At 43.4% G+C, this 17,094-nt stretch overlaps 66 non-coding genes and 9 pseudogenes across 66 annotated transcripts; all 75 read left to right on the top strand.

The window, feature by feature from the left end:
• The first annotated feature begins 4 nt into the window (after positions 1 to 4).
• LOC131719374 (5S ribosomal RNA) lies at positions 5 to 123 on the top strand. The gene has a single exon (XR_009318272.1). It is a non-coding gene; the product is annotated as a 5S ribosomal RNA (ribosomal RNA).
• Positions 124 to 223: 100 nt separating this feature from the next.
• Positions 224 to 342, top strand: LOC131719373 (5S ribosomal RNA). Its single transcript, XR_009318271.1, has one exon. It is a non-coding gene; the product is annotated as a 5S ribosomal RNA (ribosomal RNA).
• Positions 343 to 456: 114 nt separating this feature from the next.
• LOC131719372 (5S ribosomal RNA) lies at positions 457 to 575 on the top strand. Its single transcript, XR_009318270.1, has one exon. It is a non-coding gene; the product is annotated as a 5S ribosomal RNA (ribosomal RNA).
• Positions 576 to 675: 100 nt separating this feature from the next.
• LOC131719370 (5S ribosomal RNA) lies at positions 676 to 794 on the top strand. The gene has a single exon (XR_009318268.1). It is a non-coding gene; the product is annotated as a 5S ribosomal RNA (ribosomal RNA).
• A 114-nt stretch (positions 795 to 908) lies between these two features.
• On the top strand, positions 909 to 1,027 carry LOC131713078 (5S ribosomal RNA). The gene has a single exon (XR_009314966.1). It is a non-coding gene; the product is annotated as a 5S ribosomal RNA (ribosomal RNA).
• Positions 1,028 to 1,141: 114 nt separating this feature from the next.
• On the top strand, positions 1,142 to 1,260 carry LOC131710217 (5S ribosomal RNA). The gene has a single exon (XR_009312086.1). It is a non-coding gene; the product is annotated as a 5S ribosomal RNA (ribosomal RNA).
• A 114-nt stretch (positions 1,261 to 1,374) lies between these two features.
• On the top strand, positions 1,375 to 1,493 carry LOC131719369 (5S ribosomal RNA). The gene has a single exon (XR_009318267.1). It is a non-coding gene; the product is annotated as a 5S ribosomal RNA (ribosomal RNA).
• A 100-nt stretch (positions 1,494 to 1,593) lies between these two features.
• On the top strand, positions 1,594 to 1,712 carry LOC131719368 (5S ribosomal RNA). The gene has a single exon (XR_009318266.1). It is a non-coding gene; the product is annotated as a 5S ribosomal RNA (ribosomal RNA).
• Positions 1,713 to 1,812: 100 nt separating this feature from the next.
• On the top strand, positions 1,813 to 1,931 carry LOC131719367 (5S ribosomal RNA). Its single transcript, XR_009318265.1, has one exon. It is a non-coding gene; the product is annotated as a 5S ribosomal RNA (ribosomal RNA).
• A 114-nt stretch (positions 1,932 to 2,045) lies between these two features.
• On the top strand, positions 2,046 to 2,164 carry LOC131719366 (5S ribosomal RNA). The gene has a single exon (XR_009318264.1). It is a non-coding gene; the product is annotated as a 5S ribosomal RNA (ribosomal RNA).
• Positions 2,165 to 2,278: 114 nt separating this feature from the next.
• Positions 2,279 to 2,397, top strand: LOC131719365 (5S ribosomal RNA). Its single transcript, XR_009318263.1, has one exon. It is a non-coding gene; the product is annotated as a 5S ribosomal RNA (ribosomal RNA).
• Positions 2,398 to 2,511: 114 nt separating this feature from the next.
• On the top strand, positions 2,512 to 2,630 carry LOC131719364 (5S ribosomal RNA). Its single transcript, XR_009318262.1, has one exon. It is a non-coding gene; the product is annotated as a 5S ribosomal RNA (ribosomal RNA).
• A 100-nt stretch (positions 2,631 to 2,730) lies between these two features.
• LOC131713177 (5S ribosomal RNA) lies at positions 2,731 to 2,849 on the top strand. Its single transcript, XR_009315061.1, has one exon. It is a non-coding gene; the product is annotated as a 5S ribosomal RNA (ribosomal RNA).
• A 114-nt stretch (positions 2,850 to 2,963) lies between these two features.
• LOC131719363 (5S ribosomal RNA) lies at positions 2,964 to 3,082 on the top strand. Its single transcript, XR_009318261.1, has one exon. It is a non-coding gene; the product is annotated as a 5S ribosomal RNA (ribosomal RNA).
• Positions 3,083 to 3,182: 100 nt separating this feature from the next.
• On the top strand, positions 3,183 to 3,301 carry LOC131719362 (5S ribosomal RNA). The gene has a single exon (XR_009318260.1). It is a non-coding gene; the product is annotated as a 5S ribosomal RNA (ribosomal RNA).
• Positions 3,302 to 3,401: 100 nt separating this feature from the next.
• Positions 3,402 to 3,510, top strand: LOC131715975 (5S ribosomal RNA; annotated as a pseudogene).
• Positions 3,511 to 3,624: 114 nt separating this feature from the next.
• LOC131719361 (5S ribosomal RNA) lies at positions 3,625 to 3,743 on the top strand. Its single transcript, XR_009318259.1, has one exon. It is a non-coding gene; the product is annotated as a 5S ribosomal RNA (ribosomal RNA).
• A 114-nt stretch (positions 3,744 to 3,857) lies between these two features.
• LOC131719359 (5S ribosomal RNA) lies at positions 3,858 to 3,976 on the top strand. The gene has a single exon (XR_009318257.1). It is a non-coding gene; the product is annotated as a 5S ribosomal RNA (ribosomal RNA).
• A 100-nt stretch (positions 3,977 to 4,076) lies between these two features.
• On the top strand, positions 4,077 to 4,195 carry LOC131719358 (5S ribosomal RNA). The gene has a single exon (XR_009318256.1). It is a non-coding gene; the product is annotated as a 5S ribosomal RNA (ribosomal RNA).
• A 114-nt stretch (positions 4,196 to 4,309) lies between these two features.
• LOC131719357 (5S ribosomal RNA) lies at positions 4,310 to 4,428 on the top strand. The gene has a single exon (XR_009318255.1). It is a non-coding gene; the product is annotated as a 5S ribosomal RNA (ribosomal RNA).
• Positions 4,429 to 4,528: 100 nt separating this feature from the next.
• On the top strand, positions 4,529 to 4,647 carry LOC131719356 (5S ribosomal RNA). The gene has a single exon (XR_009318254.1). It is a non-coding gene; the product is annotated as a 5S ribosomal RNA (ribosomal RNA).
• A 114-nt stretch (positions 4,648 to 4,761) lies between these two features.
• Positions 4,762 to 4,880, top strand: LOC131719355 (5S ribosomal RNA). The gene has a single exon (XR_009318253.1). It is a non-coding gene; the product is annotated as a 5S ribosomal RNA (ribosomal RNA).
• Positions 4,881 to 4,980: 100 nt separating this feature from the next.
• On the top strand, positions 4,981 to 5,099 carry LOC131719354 (5S ribosomal RNA). Its single transcript, XR_009318252.1, has one exon. It is a non-coding gene; the product is annotated as a 5S ribosomal RNA (ribosomal RNA).
• A 114-nt stretch (positions 5,100 to 5,213) lies between these two features.
• Positions 5,214 to 5,332, top strand: LOC131719353 (5S ribosomal RNA). The gene has a single exon (XR_009318251.1). It is a non-coding gene; the product is annotated as a 5S ribosomal RNA (ribosomal RNA).
• A 100-nt stretch (positions 5,333 to 5,432) lies between these two features.
• LOC131719352 (5S ribosomal RNA) lies at positions 5,433 to 5,551 on the top strand. The gene has a single exon (XR_009318250.1). It is a non-coding gene; the product is annotated as a 5S ribosomal RNA (ribosomal RNA).
• Positions 5,552 to 5,665: 114 nt separating this feature from the next.
• On the top strand, positions 5,666 to 5,784 carry LOC131719351 (5S ribosomal RNA). Its single transcript, XR_009318249.1, has one exon. It is a non-coding gene; the product is annotated as a 5S ribosomal RNA (ribosomal RNA).
• Positions 5,785 to 5,884: 100 nt separating this feature from the next.
• On the top strand, positions 5,885 to 6,003 carry LOC131719350 (5S ribosomal RNA). Its single transcript, XR_009318248.1, has one exon. It is a non-coding gene; the product is annotated as a 5S ribosomal RNA (ribosomal RNA).
• A 114-nt stretch (positions 6,004 to 6,117) lies between these two features.
• On the top strand, positions 6,118 to 6,236 carry LOC131719348 (5S ribosomal RNA). Its single transcript, XR_009318246.1, has one exon. It is a non-coding gene; the product is annotated as a 5S ribosomal RNA (ribosomal RNA).
• A 100-nt stretch (positions 6,237 to 6,336) lies between these two features.
• Positions 6,337 to 6,455, top strand: LOC131719347 (5S ribosomal RNA). Its single transcript, XR_009318245.1, has one exon. It is a non-coding gene; the product is annotated as a 5S ribosomal RNA (ribosomal RNA).
• Positions 6,456 to 6,567: 112 nt separating this feature from the next.
• Positions 6,568 to 6,686, top strand: LOC131713255 (5S ribosomal RNA; annotated as a pseudogene).
• A 114-nt stretch (positions 6,687 to 6,800) lies between these two features.
• On the top strand, positions 6,801 to 6,919 carry LOC131719346 (5S ribosomal RNA). Its single transcript, XR_009318244.1, has one exon. It is a non-coding gene; the product is annotated as a 5S ribosomal RNA (ribosomal RNA).
• Positions 6,920 to 7,019: 100 nt separating this feature from the next.
• Positions 7,020 to 7,138, top strand: LOC131719345 (5S ribosomal RNA). Its single transcript, XR_009318243.1, has one exon. It is a non-coding gene; the product is annotated as a 5S ribosomal RNA (ribosomal RNA).
• A 112-nt stretch (positions 7,139 to 7,250) lies between these two features.
• Positions 7,251 to 7,369, top strand: LOC131713254 (5S ribosomal RNA; annotated as a pseudogene).
• A 114-nt stretch (positions 7,370 to 7,483) lies between these two features.
• Positions 7,484 to 7,602, top strand: LOC131719344 (5S ribosomal RNA). The gene has a single exon (XR_009318242.1). It is a non-coding gene; the product is annotated as a 5S ribosomal RNA (ribosomal RNA).
• Positions 7,603 to 7,702: 100 nt separating this feature from the next.
• LOC131710765 (5S ribosomal RNA) lies at positions 7,703 to 7,821 on the top strand. Its single transcript, XR_009312647.1, has one exon. It is a non-coding gene; the product is annotated as a 5S ribosomal RNA (ribosomal RNA).
• Positions 7,822 to 7,921: 100 nt separating this feature from the next.
• On the top strand, positions 7,922 to 8,040 carry LOC131711859 (5S ribosomal RNA). The gene has a single exon (XR_009313748.1). It is a non-coding gene; the product is annotated as a 5S ribosomal RNA (ribosomal RNA).
• Positions 8,041 to 8,140: 100 nt separating this feature from the next.
• LOC131719343 (5S ribosomal RNA) lies at positions 8,141 to 8,259 on the top strand. The gene has a single exon (XR_009318241.1). It is a non-coding gene; the product is annotated as a 5S ribosomal RNA (ribosomal RNA).
• Positions 8,260 to 8,359: 100 nt separating this feature from the next.
• On the top strand, positions 8,360 to 8,478 carry LOC131713380 (5S ribosomal RNA; annotated as a pseudogene).
• Positions 8,479 to 8,592: 114 nt separating this feature from the next.
• On the top strand, positions 8,593 to 8,711 carry LOC131719342 (5S ribosomal RNA). Its single transcript, XR_009318240.1, has one exon. It is a non-coding gene; the product is annotated as a 5S ribosomal RNA (ribosomal RNA).
• Positions 8,712 to 8,811: 100 nt separating this feature from the next.
• Positions 8,812 to 8,930, top strand: LOC131713379 (5S ribosomal RNA; annotated as a pseudogene).
• A 100-nt stretch (positions 8,931 to 9,030) lies between these two features.
• On the top strand, positions 9,031 to 9,149 carry LOC131719341 (5S ribosomal RNA). Its single transcript, XR_009318239.1, has one exon. It is a non-coding gene; the product is annotated as a 5S ribosomal RNA (ribosomal RNA).
• A 100-nt stretch (positions 9,150 to 9,249) lies between these two features.
• LOC131719340 (5S ribosomal RNA) lies at positions 9,250 to 9,368 on the top strand. The gene has a single exon (XR_009318238.1). It is a non-coding gene; the product is annotated as a 5S ribosomal RNA (ribosomal RNA).
• Positions 9,369 to 9,482: 114 nt separating this feature from the next.
• Positions 9,483 to 9,601, top strand: LOC131719339 (5S ribosomal RNA). Its single transcript, XR_009318237.1, has one exon. It is a non-coding gene; the product is annotated as a 5S ribosomal RNA (ribosomal RNA).
• A 128-nt stretch (positions 9,602 to 9,729) lies between these two features.
• On the top strand, positions 9,730 to 9,848 carry LOC131719337 (5S ribosomal RNA). Its single transcript, XR_009318235.1, has one exon. It is a non-coding gene; the product is annotated as a 5S ribosomal RNA (ribosomal RNA).
• A 114-nt stretch (positions 9,849 to 9,962) lies between these two features.
• LOC131713973 (5S ribosomal RNA) lies at positions 9,963 to 10,081 on the top strand (annotated as a pseudogene).
• Positions 10,082 to 10,181: 100 nt separating this feature from the next.
• Positions 10,182 to 10,300, top strand: LOC131712130 (5S ribosomal RNA). Its single transcript, XR_009314019.1, has one exon. It is a non-coding gene; the product is annotated as a 5S ribosomal RNA (ribosomal RNA).
• A 280-nt stretch (positions 10,301 to 10,580) lies between these two features.
• On the top strand, positions 10,581 to 10,699 carry LOC131710262 (5S ribosomal RNA). The gene has a single exon (XR_009312133.1). It is a non-coding gene; the product is annotated as a 5S ribosomal RNA (ribosomal RNA).
• Positions 10,700 to 10,799: 100 nt separating this feature from the next.
• Positions 10,800 to 10,918, top strand: LOC131719336 (5S ribosomal RNA). The gene has a single exon (XR_009318234.1). It is a non-coding gene; the product is annotated as a 5S ribosomal RNA (ribosomal RNA).
• Positions 10,919 to 11,032: 114 nt separating this feature from the next.
• On the top strand, positions 11,033 to 11,151 carry LOC131720679 (5S ribosomal RNA). The gene has a single exon (XR_009319576.1). It is a non-coding gene; the product is annotated as a 5S ribosomal RNA (ribosomal RNA).
• A 114-nt stretch (positions 11,152 to 11,265) lies between these two features.
• LOC131716276 (5S ribosomal RNA) lies at positions 11,266 to 11,374 on the top strand (annotated as a pseudogene).
• A 114-nt stretch (positions 11,375 to 11,488) lies between these two features.
• Positions 11,489 to 11,607, top strand: LOC131711322 (5S ribosomal RNA). Its single transcript, XR_009313206.1, has one exon. It is a non-coding gene; the product is annotated as a 5S ribosomal RNA (ribosomal RNA).
• A 100-nt stretch (positions 11,608 to 11,707) lies between these two features.
• Positions 11,708 to 11,826, top strand: LOC131712115 (5S ribosomal RNA). The gene has a single exon (XR_009314004.1). It is a non-coding gene; the product is annotated as a 5S ribosomal RNA (ribosomal RNA).
• A 114-nt stretch (positions 11,827 to 11,940) lies between these two features.
• On the top strand, positions 11,941 to 12,059 carry LOC131711790 (5S ribosomal RNA). The gene has a single exon (XR_009313678.1). It is a non-coding gene; the product is annotated as a 5S ribosomal RNA (ribosomal RNA).
• Positions 12,060 to 12,173: 114 nt separating this feature from the next.
• LOC131712931 (5S ribosomal RNA) lies at positions 12,174 to 12,292 on the top strand. Its single transcript, XR_009314818.1, has one exon. It is a non-coding gene; the product is annotated as a 5S ribosomal RNA (ribosomal RNA).
• A 100-nt stretch (positions 12,293 to 12,392) lies between these two features.
• Positions 12,393 to 12,511, top strand: LOC131719335 (5S ribosomal RNA). The gene has a single exon (XR_009318233.1). It is a non-coding gene; the product is annotated as a 5S ribosomal RNA (ribosomal RNA).
• Positions 12,512 to 12,625: 114 nt separating this feature from the next.
• LOC131712213 (5S ribosomal RNA) lies at positions 12,626 to 12,744 on the top strand. The gene has a single exon (XR_009314106.1). It is a non-coding gene; the product is annotated as a 5S ribosomal RNA (ribosomal RNA).
• A 100-nt stretch (positions 12,745 to 12,844) lies between these two features.
• LOC131719334 (5S ribosomal RNA) lies at positions 12,845 to 12,963 on the top strand. Its single transcript, XR_009318232.1, has one exon. It is a non-coding gene; the product is annotated as a 5S ribosomal RNA (ribosomal RNA).
• Positions 12,964 to 13,077: 114 nt separating this feature from the next.
• On the top strand, positions 13,078 to 13,196 carry LOC131719333 (5S ribosomal RNA). The gene has a single exon (XR_009318231.1). It is a non-coding gene; the product is annotated as a 5S ribosomal RNA (ribosomal RNA).
• A 114-nt stretch (positions 13,197 to 13,310) lies between these two features.
• On the top strand, positions 13,311 to 13,429 carry LOC131719331 (5S ribosomal RNA). Its single transcript, XR_009318229.1, has one exon. It is a non-coding gene; the product is annotated as a 5S ribosomal RNA (ribosomal RNA).
• A 114-nt stretch (positions 13,430 to 13,543) lies between these two features.
• Positions 13,544 to 13,662, top strand: LOC131719330 (5S ribosomal RNA). The gene has a single exon (XR_009318228.1). It is a non-coding gene; the product is annotated as a 5S ribosomal RNA (ribosomal RNA).
• Positions 13,663 to 13,762: 100 nt separating this feature from the next.
• Positions 13,763 to 13,881, top strand: LOC131719329 (5S ribosomal RNA). Its single transcript, XR_009318227.1, has one exon. It is a non-coding gene; the product is annotated as a 5S ribosomal RNA (ribosomal RNA).
• Positions 13,882 to 13,995: 114 nt separating this feature from the next.
• Positions 13,996 to 14,114, top strand: LOC131719328 (5S ribosomal RNA). Its single transcript, XR_009318226.1, has one exon. It is a non-coding gene; the product is annotated as a 5S ribosomal RNA (ribosomal RNA).
• Positions 14,115 to 14,228: 114 nt separating this feature from the next.
• On the top strand, positions 14,229 to 14,347 carry LOC131712642 (5S ribosomal RNA). Its single transcript, XR_009314533.1, has one exon. It is a non-coding gene; the product is annotated as a 5S ribosomal RNA (ribosomal RNA).
• Positions 14,348 to 14,461: 114 nt separating this feature from the next.
• Positions 14,462 to 14,580, top strand: LOC131714282 (5S ribosomal RNA; annotated as a pseudogene).
• Positions 14,581 to 14,680: 100 nt separating this feature from the next.
• Positions 14,681 to 14,799, top strand: LOC131711735 (5S ribosomal RNA). Its single transcript, XR_009313623.1, has one exon. It is a non-coding gene; the product is annotated as a 5S ribosomal RNA (ribosomal RNA).
• Positions 14,800 to 14,899: 100 nt separating this feature from the next.
• On the top strand, positions 14,900 to 15,018 carry LOC131712915 (5S ribosomal RNA). The gene has a single exon (XR_009314802.1). It is a non-coding gene; the product is annotated as a 5S ribosomal RNA (ribosomal RNA).
• A 114-nt stretch (positions 15,019 to 15,132) lies between these two features.
• LOC131719327 (5S ribosomal RNA) lies at positions 15,133 to 15,251 on the top strand. Its single transcript, XR_009318225.1, has one exon. It is a non-coding gene; the product is annotated as a 5S ribosomal RNA (ribosomal RNA).
• Positions 15,252 to 15,351: 100 nt separating this feature from the next.
• Positions 15,352 to 15,470, top strand: LOC131719325 (5S ribosomal RNA). Its single transcript, XR_009318223.1, has one exon. It is a non-coding gene; the product is annotated as a 5S ribosomal RNA (ribosomal RNA).
• A 100-nt stretch (positions 15,471 to 15,570) lies between these two features.
• Positions 15,571 to 15,689, top strand: LOC131719324 (5S ribosomal RNA). The gene has a single exon (XR_009318222.1). It is a non-coding gene; the product is annotated as a 5S ribosomal RNA (ribosomal RNA).
• A 111-nt stretch (positions 15,690 to 15,800) lies between these two features.
• On the top strand, positions 15,801 to 15,919 carry LOC131719323 (5S ribosomal RNA). The gene has a single exon (XR_009318221.1). It is a non-coding gene; the product is annotated as a 5S ribosomal RNA (ribosomal RNA).
• Positions 15,920 to 16,019: 100 nt separating this feature from the next.
• Positions 16,020 to 16,138, top strand: LOC131719322 (5S ribosomal RNA). The gene has a single exon (XR_009318220.1). It is a non-coding gene; the product is annotated as a 5S ribosomal RNA (ribosomal RNA).
• A 100-nt stretch (positions 16,139 to 16,238) lies between these two features.
• LOC131719321 (5S ribosomal RNA) lies at positions 16,239 to 16,357 on the top strand. Its single transcript, XR_009318219.1, has one exon. It is a non-coding gene; the product is annotated as a 5S ribosomal RNA (ribosomal RNA).
• A 114-nt stretch (positions 16,358 to 16,471) lies between these two features.
• Positions 16,472 to 16,590, top strand: LOC131719320 (5S ribosomal RNA). Its single transcript, XR_009318218.1, has one exon. It is a non-coding gene; the product is annotated as a 5S ribosomal RNA (ribosomal RNA).
• Positions 16,591 to 16,704: 114 nt separating this feature from the next.
• On the top strand, positions 16,705 to 16,823 carry LOC131719319 (5S ribosomal RNA). Its single transcript, XR_009318217.1, has one exon. It is a non-coding gene; the product is annotated as a 5S ribosomal RNA (ribosomal RNA).
• Positions 16,824 to 16,937: 114 nt separating this feature from the next.
• On the top strand, positions 16,938 to 17,066 carry LOC131713531 (5S ribosomal RNA; annotated as a pseudogene).
• Positions 17,067 to 17,094: the final 28 nt, after the last annotated feature.

The following is a 17,094-nucleotide window of genomic DNA, read 5'->3' as shown; positions in this document are numbered from 1 at the left end:
AATCGCCTGCGGCCACACCACCTTGAATAAGCCTGATCTCGTCTGATCTCAGAAGCTAAGCAATGTTGGGCTTGGTTAGTACTTGGATGGGAGACCACCTGGGAATATCAAGTGCTGCAGGCATTACATTTTACAATTGAAATGTGTGGAGGACAAAAGGAAATTTTGGAGGAATCACCCCCAGCTCACTAAACATAAAAGTCATGAAAGCAGAAATGCAATCGCCTGCGGCCACACCACCTTGAATAAGCCTGATCTCGTCTGATCTCAGAAGCTAAGCAATGTTGGGCTTGGTTAGTACTTGGATGGGAGACCACCTGGGAATATCAAGTGCTGCAGGCATTACATTTTTGTAATTACATTTTACAATTGAAATGTGTGGAGGACAAAAGGAAATTTTGGAGGAATCACCCCCAGCTCACTAAACATAAAAGTCATGAAAGCAGAAATGCAATCGCCTGCGGCCACACCACCTTGAATAAGCCTGATCTCGTCTGATCTCAGAAGCTAAGCAATGTTGGGCTTGGTTAGTACTTGGATGGGAGACCACCTGGGAATATCAAGTGCTGCAGGCATTACATTTTACAATTGAAATGTGTGGAGGACAAAAGGAAATTTTGGAGGAATCACCCCCAGCTCACTAAACATAAAAGTCATGAAAGCAGAAATGCAATCGCCTGCGGCCACACCACCTTGAATAAGCCTGATCTCGTCTGATCTCAGAAGCTAAGCAATGTTGGGCTTGGTTAGTACTTGGATGGGAGACCACCTGGGAATATCAAGTGCTGCAGGCATTACATTTTTGTAATTACATTTTACAATTGAAATGTGTGGAGGACAAAAGGAAATTTTGGAGGAATCACCCCCAGCTCACTAAACATAAAAGTCATGAAAGCAGAAATGCAATCGCCTGCGGCCACACCACCTTGAATAAGCCTGATCTCGTCTGATCTCAGAAGCTAAGCAATGTTGGGCTTGGTTAGAACTTGGATGGGAGACCACCTGGGAATATCAAGTGCTGCAGGCATTACATTTTTGTAATTACATTTTACAATTGAAATGTGTGGAGGACAAAAGGAAATTTTGGAGGAATCACCCCCAGCTCACTAAACATAAAAGTCATGAAAGCAGAAATGCAATCGCCTGCGGCCACACCACCTTGAATAAGCCTGATCTCTTCTGATCTCAGAAGCTAAGCAATGTTGGGCTTGGTTAGTACTTGGATGGGAGACCACCTGGGAATATCAAGTGCTGCAGGCATTACATTTTTGTAATTACATTTTAAAATTGAAATGTGTGGAGGACAAAAGGAAATTTTGGAGGAATCACCCCCAGCTCACTAAACATAAAAGTCATGAAAGCAGAAATGCAATCGCCTGCGGCCACACCACCTTGAATAAGCCTGATCTCGTCTGATCTCAGAAGCTAAGCAATGTTGGGCTTGGTTAGTACTTGGATGGGAGACCACCTGGGAATATCAAGTGCTGCAGGCATTACATTTTTCAATTGAAATGTGTGGAGGACAAAAGGAAATTTTGGAGGAATCACCCCCAGCTCACTAAACATAAAAGTCATGAAAGCAGAAATGCAATCGCCTGCGGCCACACCACCTTGAATAAGCCTGATCTCGTCTGATCTCAGAAGCTAAGCAATGTTGGGCTTGGTTAGTACTTGGATGGGAGACCACCTGGGAATATCAAGTGCTGCAGGCATTACATTTTACAATTGAAATGTGTGGAGGACAAAAGGAAATTTTGGAGGAATCACCCCCAGCTCACTAAACATAAAAGTCATGAAAGCAGAAATGCAATCGCCTGCGGCCACACCACCTTGAATAAGCCTGATCTCGTCTGATCTCAGAAGCTAAGCAATGTTGGGCTTGGTTAGTACTTGGATGGGAGACCACCTGGGAATATCAAGTGCTGCAGGCATTACATTTTTGTAATTACATTTTACAATTGAAATGTGTGGAGGACAAAAGGAAATTTTGGAGGAATCACCCCCAGCTCACTAAACATAAAAGTCATGAAAGCAGAAATGCAATCGCCTGCGGCCACACCACCTTGAATAAGCCTGATCTCGTCTGATCTCAGAAGCTAAGCAATGTTGGGCTTGGTTAGTACTTGGATGGGAGACCACCTGGGAATATCAAGTGCTGCAGGCATTACATTTTTGTAATTACATTTTACAATTGAAATGTGTGGAGGACAAAAGGAAATTTTGGAGGAATCACCCCCAGCTCACTAAACATAAAAGTCATGAAAGCAGAAATGCAATCGCCTGCGGCCACACCACCTTGAATAAGCCTGATCTCGTCTGATCTCAGAAGCTAAGCAATGTTGGGCTTGGTTAGTACTTGGATGGGAGACCACCTGGGAATATCAAGTGCTGCAGGCATTACATTTTTGTAATTACATTTTACAATTGAAATGTGTGGAGGACAAAAGGAAATTTTGGAGGAATCACCCCCAGCTCACTAAACATAAAAGTCATGAAAGCAGAAATGCAATCGCCTGCGGCCACACCACCTTGAATAAGCCTGATCTCGTCTGATCTCAGAAGCTAAGCAATGTTGGGCTTGGTTAGTACTTGGATGGGAGACCACCTGGGAATATCAAGTGCTGCAGGCATTACATTTTACAATTGAAATGTGTGGAGGACAAAAGGAAATTTTGGAGGAATCACCCCCAGCTCACTAAACATAAAAGTCATGAAAGCAGAAATGCAATCGCCTGCGGCCACACCACCTTGAATAAGCCTCATCTCGTCTGATCTCAGAAGCTAAGCAATGTTGGGCTTGGTTAGTACTTGGATGGGAGACCACCTGGGAATATCAAGTGCTGCAGGCATTACATTTTTGTAATTACATTTTACAATTGAAATGTGTGGAGGACAAAAGGAAATTTTGGAGGAATCACCCCCAGCTCACTAAACATAAAAGTCATGAAAGCAGAAATGCAATCGCCTGCGGCCACACCACCTTGAATAAGCCTGATCTCGTCTGATCTCAGAAGCTAAGCAATGTTGGGCTTGGTTAGTACTTGGATGGGAGACCACCTGGGAATATCAAGTGCTGCAGGCATTACATTTTACAATTGAAATGTGTGGAGGACAAAAGGAAATTTTGGAGGAATCACCCCCAGCTCACTAAACATAAAAGTCATGAAAGCAGAAATGCAATCGCCTGCGGCCACACCACCTTGAATAAGCCTGATCTCGTCTGATCTCAGAAGCTAAGCAATGTTGGGCTTGGTTAGTACTTGGATGGGAGACCACCTGGGAATATCAAGTGCTGCAGGCATTACATTTTACAATTGAAATGTGTGGAGGACAAAAGGAAATTTTGGCGGAATCACCCCCAGCTCACTAAACATAAAAGTCATGAAAGCAGAAATGCAATCGCCTGCGGCCACACCACCTTGAATAAGTCTGATCTCAGAAGCTAAGCAATGTTGGGCTTGGTTAGTACCTGGATGGGAGACCACCTGGGAATATCAAGTGCTGCAGGCATTACATTTTTGTAATTACATTTTACAATTGAAATGTGTGGAGGACAAAAGGAAATTTTGGAGGAATCACCCCCAGCTCACTAAACATAAAAGTCATGAAAGCAGAAATGCAATCGCCTGCGGCCACACCACCTTGAATAAGCCTGATCTCGTCTGATCTCAGAAGCTAAGCAATGTTGGGCTTGGTTAGTACTTGGATGGGAGACCACCTGGGAATATCAAGTGCTGCAGGCATTACATTTTAGTATTTACATTTTACAATTGAAATGTGTGGAGGACAAAAGGAAATTTTGGAGGAATCACCCCCAGCTCACTAAACATAAAAGTCATGAAAGCAGAAATGCAATCGCCTGCGGCCACACCACCTTGAATAAGCCTGATCTCGTCTGATCTCAGAAGCTAAGCAATGTTGGGCTTGGTTAGTACTTGGATGGGAGACCACCTGGGAATATCAAGTGCTGCAGGCATTACATTTTACAATTGAAATGTGTGGAGGACAAAAGGAAATTTTGGAGGAATCACCCCCAGCTCACTAAACATAAAAGTCATGAAAGCAGAAATGCAATCGCCTGCGGCCACACCACCTTGAATAAGCCTGATCTCGTCTGATCTCAGAAGCTAAGCAATGTTGGGCTTGGTTAGTACTTGGATGGGAGACCACCTGGGAATATCAAGTGCTGCAGGCATTACATTTTTGTAATTACATTTTACAATTGAAATGTGTGGAGGACAAAAGGAAATTTTGGAGGAATCACCCCCAGCTCACTAAACATAAAAGTCATGAAAGCAGAAATGCAATCGCCTGCGGCCACACCACCTTGAATAAGCCTGATCTCGTCTGATCTCAGAAGCTAAGCAATGTTGGGCTTGGTTAGTACTTGGATGGGAGACCACCTGGGAATATCAAGTGCTGCAGGCATTACATTTTACAATTGAAATGTGTGGAGGACAAAAGGAAATTTTGGAGGAATCACCCCCAGCTCACTAAACATAAAAGTCATGAAAGCAGAAATGCAATCGCCTGCGGCCACACCACCTTGAATAAGCCTGATCTCGTCTGATCTCAGAAGCTAAGCAATGTTGGGCTTGGTTAGTACTTGGATGGGAGACCACCTGGGAATATCAAGTGCTGCAGGCATTACATTTTTGTAATTACATTTTACAATTGAAATGTGTGGAGGACAAAAGGAAATTTTGGAGGAATCACCCCCAGCTCACTAAACATAAAAGTCATGAAAGCAGAAATGCAATCGCCTGCGGCCACACCACCTTGAATAAGCCTGATCTCGTCTGATCTCAGAAGCTAAGCAATGTTGGGCTTGGTTAGTACTTGGATGGGAGACCACCTGGGAATATCAAGTGCTGCAGGCATTACATTTTACAATTGAAATGTGTGGAGGACAAAAGGAAATTTTGGAGGAATCACCCCCAGCTCACTAAACATAAAAGTCATGAAAGCAGAAATGCAATCGCCTGCGGCCACACCACCTTGAATAAGCCTGATCTCGTCTGATCTCAGAAGCTAAGCAATGTTGGGCTTGGTTAGTACTTGGATGGGAGACCACCTGGGAATATCAAGTGCTGCAGGCATTACATTTTTGTAATTACATTTTACAATTGAAATGTGTGGAGGACAAAAGGAAATTTTGGAGGAATCACCCCCAGCTCACTAAACATAAAAGTCATGAAAGCAGAAATGCAATCGCCTGCGGCCACACCACCTTGAATAAGCCTGATCTCGTCTGATCTCAGAAGCTAAGCAATGTTGGGCTTGGTTAGTACTTGGATGGGAGACCACCTGGGAATATCAAGTGCTGCAGGCATTACATTTTACAATTGAAATGTGTGGAGGACAAAAGGAAATTTTGGAGGAATCACCCCCAGCTCACTAAACATAAAAGTCATGAAAGCAGAAATGCAATCGCCTGCGGCCACACCACCTTGAATAAGCCTGATCTCGTCTGATCTCAGAAGCTAAGCAATGTTGGGCTTGGTTAGTACTTGGATGGGAGACCACCTGGGAATATCAAGTGCTGCAGGCATTACATTTTTGTAATTACATTTTACAATTGAAATGTGTGGAGGACAAAAGGAAATTTTGGAGGAATCACCCCCAGCTCACTAAACATAAAAGTCATGAAAGCAGAAATGCAATCGCCTGCGGCCACACCACCTTGAATAAGCCTGATCTCGTCTGATCTCAGAAGCTAAGCAATGTTGGGCTTGGTTAGTACTTGGATGGGAGACCACCTGGGAATATCAAGTGCTGCAGGCATTACATTTTACAATTGAAATGTGTGGAGGACAAAAGGAAATTTTGGAGGAATCACCCCCAGCTCACTAAACATAAAAGTCATGAAAGCAGAAATGCAATCGCCTGCGGCCACACCACCTTGAATAAGCCTGATCTCGTCTGATCTCAGAAGCTAAGCAATGTTGGGCTTGGTTAGTACTTGGATGGGAGACCACCTGGGAATATCAAGTGCTGCAGGCATTACATTTTTGTAATTACATTTTACAATTGAAATGTGTGGAGGACAAAAGGAAATTTTGGAGGAATCACCCCCAGCTCACTAAACATAAAAGTCATGAAAGCAGAAATGCAATCGCCTGCGGCCACACCACCTTGAATAAGCCTGATCTCGTCTGATCTCAGAAGCTAAGCAATGTTGGGCTTGGTTAGTACTTGGATGGGAGACCACCTGGGAATATCAAGTGCTGCAGGCATTACATTTTACAATTGAAATGTGTGGAGGACAAAAGGAAATTTTGGAGGAATCACCCCCAGCTCACTAAACATAAAAGTCATGAAAGCAGAAATGCAATCGCCTGCGGCCACACCACCTTGAATAAGCCTGATCTCGTCTGATCTCAGAAGCTAAGCAATGTTGGGCTTGGTTAGTACTTGGATGGGAGACCACCTGGGAATATCAAGTGCTGCAGGCATTACATTTTTGTAATTACATTTTACAATTGAAATGTGTGGAGGACAAAAGGAAATTTTGGAGGAATCACCCCCAGCTCACTAAACATAAGTCATGAAAGCAGAAATGCAATCGCCTGCGGCCACACCACCTTAAATAAGCCAGATCTCGTCTGATCTCAGAAGCTAAGCAATGTTGGGCTTGGTTAGTACTTGGATGGGAGACCACCTGGGAATATCAAGTGCTGCAGGCATTACATTGTTGTAATTACATTTTACAATTGAAATGTGTGGAGGACAAAAGGAAATTTTGGAGGAATCACCCCCAGCTCACTAAACATAAAAGTCATGAAAGCAGAAATGCAATCGCCTGCGGCCACACCACCTTGAATAAGCCTGATCTCGTCTGATCTCAGAAGCTAAGCAATGTTGGGCTTGGTTAGTACTTGGATGGGAGACCACCTGGGAATATCAAGTGCTGCAGGCATTACATTTTACAATTGAAATGTGTGGAGGACAAAAGGAAATTTTGGAGGAATCACCCCCAGCTCACTAAACATAAAAGTCATGAAAGCAGAAATGCAATCGCCTGCGGCCACACCACCTTGAATAAGCCTGATCTCGTCTGATCTCAGAAGCTAAGCAATGTTGGGCTTGGTTAGTACTTGGATGGGAGACCACCTGGGAATATCAAGTGCTGCAGGCATTACATTTTTGTAATTACATTTTACAATTGAAATGTGTGGAGGACAAAAGGAAATTTTGGAGGAATCACCCCCAGCTCACTAAACATAAGTCATGAAAGCAGAAATGCAATCGCCTGCGGCCACACCACCTTAAATAAGCCAGATCTCGTCTGATCTCAGAAGCTAAGCAATGTTGGGCTTGGTTAGTACTTGGATGGGAGACCACCTGGGAATATCAAGTGCTGCAGGCATTACATTGTTGTAATTACATTTTACAATTGAAATGTGTGGAGGACAAAAGGAAATTTTGGAGGAATCACCCCCAGCTCACTAAACATAAAAGTCATGAAAGCAGAAATGCAATCGCCTGCGGCCACACCACCTTGAATAAGCCTGATCTCGTCTGATCTCAGAAGCTAAGCAATGTTGGGCTTGGTTAGTACTTGGATGGGAGACCACCTGGGAATATCAAGTGCTGCAGGCATTACATTTTACAATTGAAATGTGTGGAGGACAAAAGGAAATTTTGGAGGAATCACCCCCAGCTCACTAAACATAAAAGTCATGAAAGCAGAAATGCAATCGCCTGCGGCCACACCACCTTGAATAAGCCTGATCTCGTCTGATCTCAGAAGCTAAGTAATGTTGGGCTTGGTTAGTACTTGGATGGGAGACCACCTGGGAATATCAAGTGCTGCAGGCATTACATTTTACAATTGAAATGTGTGGAGGACAAAAGGAAATTTTGGAGGAATCACCCCCAGCTCACTAAACATAAAAGTCATGAAAGCAGAAATGCAATCGCCTGCGGCCACACCACCTTGAATAAGCCTGATCTTGTCTGATCTCAGAAGCTAAGCAATGTTGGGCTTGGTTAGTACTTGGATGGGAGACCACCTGGGAATATCAAGTGCTGCAGGCATTACATTTTACAATTGAAATGTGTGGAGGACAAAAGGAAATTTTGGAGGAATCACCCCCAGCTCACTAAACATAAAAGTCATGAAAGCAGAAATGCAATCGCCTGCGGCCACACCACCTTGAATAAGCCTGATCTCGTCTGATCTCAGAAGCTAAGCAATGTTGGGCTTGGTTAGTACTTGGATGGGAGACCACCTGGGAATATCAAGTGCTGCAGGCATTACATTTTACAATTGAAATGTGTGGAGGACAAAAGGAAATTTTGGAGGAATCACCCCCAGCTCACTAAACATAAAAGTCATGAAAGCAGAACAGCAATCGCCTGCGGCCACACCACCTTGAATAAGCCTGATCTCGTCTGATCTCAGAAGCTAAGCAATGTTGGGCTTGGTTAGTACTTGCATGAGAGACCACCTGGGAATATCAAGTGCTGCAGGCATTACATTTTTGTAATTACATTTTATAATTGAAATGTGTGGAGGACAAAAGGAAATTTTGGAGGAATCACCCCCAGCTCACTAAACATAAAAGTCATGAAAGCAGAAAAGCAGTCGCCTGCGGCCACACCACCTTGAATAAGCCTGATCTCGTCTGATCTCAGAAGCTAAGCAATGTTGGGCTTGGTTAGTACTTGGATGGGAGACCACCTGGGAATATCAAGTGCTGCAGGCATTACATTTTACAATTGAAATGTGTGGAGGACAAAAGGAAATTTTGGAGGAATCACCCCCAGCTCACTAAACATAAAAGTCATGAAAGCAGAAATGCAATCGCCTGCGGCCACACCACCTTGAATAAGCCTGATCTCGTCTGATCTCAGAAGCTAAGCAATGTTGGGCTTGGTTAGTACTTGCATGAGAGACCACCTGGGAATATCAAGTGCTGCAGGCATTATATTTTACAATTGAAATGTGTGGAGGACAAAAGGAAATTTTGGAGGAATCACCCCCAGCTCACTAAACATAAAAGTCATGAAAGCAGAAATGCAATCGCCTGCGGCCACACCACCTTGAATAAGCCTGATCTCGTCTGATCTCAGAAGCTAAGCAATGTTGGGCTTGGTTAGTACTTGGATGGGAGACCACCTGGGAATATCAAGTGCTGCAGGCATTACATTTTACAATTGAAATGTGTGGAGGACAAAAGGAAATTTTGGAGGAATCACCCCCAGCTCACTAAACATAAAAGTCATGAAAGCAGAAATGCAATCGCCTGCGGCCACACCACCTTGAATAAGCCTGATCTCGTCTGATCTCAGAAGCTAAGCAATGTTGGGCTTGGTTAGTACTTGGATGGGAGACCACCTGGGAATATCAAGTGCTGCAGGCATTACATTTCTGTAATTACATTTTACAATTGAAATGTGTGGAGGACAAAAGGAAATTTTGGAGGAATCACCCCCAGCTCACTAAACATAAAAGTCATGAAAGCAGAAATGCAATCGCCTGCGGCCACACCACCTTGAATAAGCCTGATCTCGTCTGATCTCAGAAGCTAAGCAATGTTGGGCTTGGTTAGTACTTGGATGGGAGACCACCTGGGAATATCAAGTGCTGCAGGCATTACATTTTTGTAATTACATTTTTGTAATTACATTTTACAATTGAAATGTGTGGAGGACAAAAGGAAATTTTGGAGGAATCACCCCCAGCTCACTAAACATAAAAGTCATGAAAGCAGAAATGCAATCGCCTGCGGCCACACCACCTTGAATAAGCCTGATCTCGTCTGATCTCAGAAGCTAAGCAATGTTGGGCTTGGTTAGTACTTGGATGGGAGACCACCTGGGAATATCAAGTGCTGCAGGCATTACATTTTTGTAATTACATTTTACAATTGAAATGTGTGGAGGACAAAAGGAAATTTTGGAGGAATCACCCCCAGCTCACTAAACATAAAAGTCATGAAAGCAGAAATGCAATCGCCTGCGGCCACACCACCTTGAATAAGCCTGATCTCGTCTGATCTCAGAAGCTAAGCAATGTTGGGCTTTGTTAGTACTTGGATGGGAGACCACCTGGGATTATCAAGTGCTGCAGGCATTACATTTTACAATTGAAATGTGTGGAGGACAAAAGGAAATTTTGGAGGAATCACCCCCAGCTCACTAAACATAAAAGTCATGAAAGCAGAAATGCAATCGCCTGCGGCCACACCACCTTGAATAAGCCTGAGCTCGTCTGATCTCAGAAGCTAAGCAATGTTGGGCTTGGTTAGTACTTGGATGGGAGACCACCTGGGAATATCAAGTGCTGCAGGCATTACATTTTTGTAATTAATTAAAAAAATTATTGTATTTCCTGCTCTTATTGTATGACTTGTATTGAAACACTTGAATGTATTTGTATTTGCTTGCGATTGTAAGTCGCCCTGGATAAGGGCGTCTGCTAAGAAATAAATAATAATAATAATAATAATAATAATAATAATAATAATAATAATTACATTTTACAATTGAAATGTGTGGAGGACAAAAGGAAATTTTGGAGGAATCACCCCCAGCTCACTAAACATAAAAGTCATGAAAGCAGAAATGCAATCGCCTGCGGCCACACCACCTTGAATAAGCCTGATCTCGTCTGATCTCAGAAGCTAAGCAATGTTGGGCTTGGTTAGTACTTGAATGGGAGACCACCTGGGAATATCAAGTGCTGCAGGCATTACATTTTACAATTGAAATGTGTGGAGGACAAAAGGAAATTTTGGAGGAATCAAACCCAGCTCACTAAACATAAAAGTCATGAAAGCAGAAAAGCAGTCGCCTGCGGCCACACCACCTTGAATAAGCCTGATCTCGTCTGATCTCAGAAGCTAAGCAATGTTGGGCTTGGTTAGTACTTGGATGGGAGACCACCTGGGAATATCAAGTGCTGCAGGCATTACATTTTTGTAATTACATTTTACAATTGAAATGTGTGGAGGACAAAAGGAAATTTTGGAGGAATCACCCCCAGCTCACTAAACATAAAAGTCATGAAAGCAGAAATGCAAACGCCTGCAGCCACACCACCTTGAATAAGCCTGATCTCGTCTGATCTCAGAAGCTAAGCAATGTTGGGCTTGGTTAGTACTTGGATGGGAGACCACCTGGGAATATCAAGTGCTGCAGGCATTACATTTTTGTAATTACATTTTACAATTGAAATGTGTGGAGGACAAAAGGTAATTTTGGAGGAATCACCCCCAGCTCACTAAACATAAAAGTCATGAAAACAGAAATGCAATCGCTTGCGGCTACACCACCTTGAATAAGTCTGATCTCAGAAGCTAAGCAATGTTGGGCTTGGTTAGTACTTGGATGGGAGACCACCTGGGAATATCAAGTGCTGCAGGCATTACATTTTTGTAATTACATTTTACAATTGAAATGTGTGGAGGACAAAAGGAAATTTTGGAGGAATCACCCCCAGCTCACTAAACATAAAAGTCATGAAAGCAGAAATGCAATCGCCTGCGGCCACACCACCTTGAATAAGCCTGATCTCGTCTGATCTCAGATGCTAAGCAATGTTGGGCTTGGTTAGTACTTGGATGGGAGACCACCTGGGAATATCAAGTGCTGCAGGCATTACATTTTACAATTGAAATGTGTGGAGGACAAAAGGAAATTTTGGAGGAATCACCCCCAGCTCACTAAACATAAAAGTCATGAAAGCAGAAATGCAATCGCCTGCGGCCACACCACCTTGAATAAGCCTGATCTCGTCTGATCTCAGAAGCTAAGCAATGTTGGGCTTGGTTAGTTCTTGGATGGGAGACCACCTGGGAATATCAAGTGCTGCAGGCATTACATTTTTGTAATTACATTTTACAATTGAAATGTGTGGAGGACAAAAGGAAATTTTGGAGGAATCACCCCCAGCTCACTAAACATAAAAGTCATGAAAGCAGAAATGCAATCGCCTGCGGCCACACCACCTTGAATAAGCCTGATCTCGTCTGATCTCCGAAGCTAAGCAATGTTGGGCTTGGTTAGTACTTGGATGGGAGACCACCTGGGAATATCAAGTGCTGCAGGCATTACATTTTAGTAATTACATTTTACAATTGAAATGTGTGGAGGACAAAAGGAAATTTTGGAGGAATCACCCCCAGCTCACTAAACATAAAAGTCATGAAAGCAGAAATGCAATCGCCTGCGGCCACACCACCTTGAATAAGCCTGATATCGTCTGATCTCAGAAGCTAAGCAATGTTGGGCTTGGTTAGTACTTGGATGGGAGACCACCTGGGAATATCAAGTGCTGCAGGCATTACATTTTACAATTGAAATGTGTGGAGGACAAAAGGAAATTTTGGAGGAATCACCCCCAGCTCACTAAACATAAAAGTCATGAAAGCAGAAATGCAATCGCCTGCGGCCACACCACCTTGAATAAGCCTGATCTCGTCTGATCTCAGAAGCTAAGCAATGTTGGGCTTGGTTAGTACTTGGATGGGAGACCACCTGGGAATATCAAGTGCTGCAGGCATTACATTTTTGTAATTACATTTTACAATTGAAATGTGTGGAGGACAAAAGGAAATTTTGGAGGAATCACCCCCAGCTCACTAAACATAAAAGTCATGAAAGCAGAAATGCAATCACCTGCGGCCACACCACCTTGAATAAGCCTGATCTCGTCTGATCTCAGAAGCTAAGCAATGTTGGGCTTGGTTAGTACTTGGATGGGAAACCACCTGGGAATATCAAGTGCTGCAGGCATTACATTTTACAATTGAAATGTGTGGAGGACAAAAGGAAATTTTGGAGGAATCACCCCCAGCTCACTAAACATAAAAGTCATGAAAGCAGAAATGCAATCGCCTGCGGCCACACCACCTTGAATAAGCCTGATCTCGTCTGATCTCAGAAGCTAAGCAATGTTGGGCTTGGTTAGTACTTGGATGGGAGACCACCTGGGAATATCAAGTGCTGCAGGCATTACATTTTTGTAATTACATTTTACAATTGAAATGTGTGGAGGACAAAAGGAAATTTTGGAGGAATCACCCCCAGCTCACTAAACATAAAAGTCATGAAAGCAGAAATGCAATCGCCTGCGGCCACACCACCTTGAATAAGCCTGATCTCGTCTGATCTCAGAAGCTAAGCAATGTTGGGCTTGGTTAGTACTTGGATGGGAGACCACCTGGGAATATCAAGTGCTGCAGGCATTACATTTTTGTAATTACATTTTACAATTGAAATGTGTGGAGGACAAAAGGAAATTTTGGAGGAATCACCCCCAGCTCACTAAACATAAAAGTCATGAAAGCAGGAAAGCAATCGCCTGCGGCCACACCACCTTGAATAAGCCTGATCTCGTCTGATCTCAGAAGCTAAGCAATGTTGGGCTTGGTTAGTACTTGGATGGGAGACCACCTGGGAATATCAAGTGCTGCAGGCATTACATTTTTGTAATTACATTTTACAATTGAAATGTGTGGAGGACAAAAGGAAATTTTGGAGGAATCACCCCCAGCTCACTAAACATAAAAGTCATGAAAGCAGAAATGCAATCGCCTGCGGCCACACCACCTTGAATAAGCCTGATCTCGTCTGATCTCAGAAGCTAAGCAATGTTGGGCTTGGTTAGTACTTGGATGGGAGACCACCTGGGAATATCAAGTGCTGCAGGCATTACATTTTACAATTGAAATGTGTGGAGGACAAAAGGAAATTTTGGAGGAATCACCCCCAGCTCACTAAACATAAAAGTCATGAAAGCAGAAATGCAATCGCCTGCGGCCACACCACCTTGAATAAGCCTGATCTCGTCTGATCTCAGAAGCTAAGCAATGTTGGGCTTGGTTAGTACTTGGATGGGAGACCACCTGGGAATATCAAGTGCTGCAGGCATTACATTTTTGTAATTACATTTTACAATTGAAATGTGTGGAGGACAAAAGGAAATTTTGGAGGAATCACCCCCAGCTCACTAAACATAAAAGTCATGAAAGCAGAAATGCAATCGCCTGCGGCCACACCACCTTGAATAAGCCTGATCTCGTCTGATCTCAGAAGCTAAGCAATGTTGGGCTTGGTTAGTACTTGGATGGGAGACCACCTGGGAATATCAAGTGCTGCAGGCATTACATTTTTGTAATTACATTTTACAATTGAAATGTGTGGAGGACAAAAGGAAATTTTGGAGGAATCACCCCCAGCTCACTAAACATAAAAGTCATGAAAGCAGAAATGCAATCGCCTGCGGCCACACCACCTTGAATAAGCCTGATCTCGTCTGATCTCAGAAGCTAAGCAATGTTGTGCTTGGTTAGTACTTGGATGGGAGACCACCTGGGAATATCAAGTGCTGCAGGCATTACATTTTTGTAATTACATTTTACAATTGAAATGTGTGGAGGACAAAAGGAAATTTTGGAGGAATCACCCCCAGCTCACTAAACATAAAAGTCATGAAAGCAGAAATGCAATCGCCTGCGGCCACACCACCTTGAATAAGCTTGATTTCGTCTGATCTCAGAAGATAAGCAATGTTGGGCTTGGTTAGTACGTGGATGGGAGACCACCTGGGAATATCAAGTGCTGCAGTTATTACATTTTACAATTGAAATGTGTGGAGGACAAAAGGAAATTTTGGAGGAATCACCCCCAGCTCACTAAACATAAAAGTCATGAAAGCAGAAATGCAATCGCCTGCGGCCACACCACCTTGAATAAGCCTGATCTCGTCTGATCTCAAAAACTAAGCAATGTTGGGCTTGGTTAGTACTTGGATGGGAGACCACCTGGGAATATCAAGTGCTGCAGGCATTACATTTTACAATTGAAATGTGTGGAGGACAAAAGGAAATTTTGGAGGAATCACCCCCAGCTCACTAAACATAAAAGTCATGAAAGCAGGAATGCAATCACCTGCGGCCACACCACCTTGAATAAGCCTGATCTCGTCTGATTTCAGAAGCTAAGCAATGTTGGGCTTGGTTAGTACTTGGATGGGAGACCACCTGGGAATATCAAGTGCTGCAGGCATTACATTTTTGTAATTACATTTTACAATTGAAATGTGTGGAGGACAAAAGGAAATTTTGGAGGAATCACCCCCAGCTCACTAAACATAAAAGTCATGAAAGCAGAAATGCAATCGCCTGCGGCCACACCACCTTGAATAAGCCTGATCTCGTCTGATCTCAGAAGCTAAGCAATGTTGGGCTTGGTTAGTACTTGGATGGGAGACCACCTGGGAATATCAAGTGCTGCAGGCATTACATTTTACAATTGAAATGTGTGGAGGACAAAAGGAAATTTTGGAGGAATCACCCCCAGCTCACTAAACATAAAAGTCATGAAAGCAGAAATGCAATCGCCTGCGGCCACACCACCTTGAATAAGCCTGATCTCGTCTGATCTCAGAAGCTAAGCAATGTTGGGCTTGGTTAGTACTTGGATGGGAGACCACCTGGGAATATCAAGTGCTGCAGGCATTACATTTTACAATTGAAATGTGTGGAGGACAAAAGGAAATTTTGGAGGAATCACCCCCAGCTCACTAAACATAAAAGTCATGAAAGCAGAAATGCAATCGCCTGCGGCCACACCACCTTGAATAAGCCTGATCTCGTCTGATCTCAGAAGCTAAGCAATGTTGGGCTTGGTTAGTACTTGGATGGGAGACCACCTGGGAATATCAAGTGCTGCAGGCATTACATTTTTGTAATTACATTTTACAATTGAAATGTGTGGACAAAAGGAAATTTTGGAGGAATCACCCCCAGCTCACTAAACATAAAAGTCATGAAAGCAGAAATGCAATCGCCTGCGGCCACACCACCTTGAATAAGCCTGATCTCGTCTGATCTCAGAAGCTAAGCAATGTTGGGCTTGGTTAGTACTTGGATGGGAGACCACCTGGGAATATCAAGTGCTGCAGGCATTACATTTTACAATTGAAATGTGTGGAGGACAAAAGGAAATTTTGGAGGAATCACCCCCAGCTCACTAAACATAAAAGTCATGAAAGCAGAAATGCAATCGCCTGCGGCCACACCACCTTGAATAAGCCTGATCTCGTCTGATCTCAGAAGCTAAGCAATGTTGGGCTTGGTTAGTACTTGGATGGGAGACCACCTGGGAATATCAAGTGCTGCAGGCATTACATTTTACAATTGAAATGTGTGGAGGACAAAAGGAAATTTTGGAGGAATCACCCCCAGCTCACTAAACATAAAAGTCATGAAAGCAGAAATGCAATCGCCTGCGGCCACACCACCTTGAATAAGCCTGATCTCGTCTGATCTCAGAAGCTAAGCAATGTTGGGCTTGGTTAGTACTTGGATGGGAGACCACCTGGGAATATCAAGTGCTGCAGGCATTACATTTTTGTAATTACATTTTACAATTGAAATGTGTGGAGGACAAAAGGAAATTTTGGAGGAATCACCCCCAGCTCACTAAACATAAAAGTCATGAAAGCAGGAAAGCAATCGCCTGCGGCCACACCACCTTGAATAAGCCTGATCTCGTCTGATCTCAGAAGCTAAGCAATGTTGGGCTTGGTTAGTACTTGGATGGGAGACCACCTGGGAATATCAAGTGCTGCAGGCATTACATTTTTGTAATTACATTTTACAATTGAAATGTGTGGAGGACAAAAGGAAATTTTGGAGGAATCACCCCCAGCTCACTAAACATAAAAGTCATGAAAGCAGAAATGCAATCGCCTGCGGCCACACCACCTTGAATAAGCCTGATCTCGTCTGATCTCAGAAGCTAAGCAATGTTGGGCTTGGTTAGTACTTGGATGGGAGACCACCTGGGAATATCAAGTGCTGCAGGCATTACATTTTTGTAATTACATTTTACAATTGAAATGTGTGGAGGACAAAAGGAAATTTTGGAGGAATCACCCCCAGCTCACTAAACATAAAAGTCATGAAAGCAGAAATGCAATCGCCTGCGGCCACACCACCTTGAATAAGCCTGATCTCGCCTGATCTCGTCTGATCTCAGAAGCTAAGCAATGTTGGGCTTGGTTAGTACTTGGATGGGAGACCACGTGGGAATATCAAGTGCTGCAGGCATTACATTTTTGTAATTACATTTTACAAT

The sequence above is a fragment of the Acipenser ruthenus genome, chromosome 44 (genome assembly GCF_902713425.1).
Source record: "Acipenser ruthenus chromosome 44, fAciRut3.2 maternal haplotype, whole genome shotgun sequence".
NCBI lineage: Eukaryota > Metazoa > Chordata > Actinopteri > Acipenseriformes > Acipenseridae > Acipenser > Acipenser ruthenus.
This window is presented reverse-complemented; position numbering and strand designations above follow the sequence as displayed.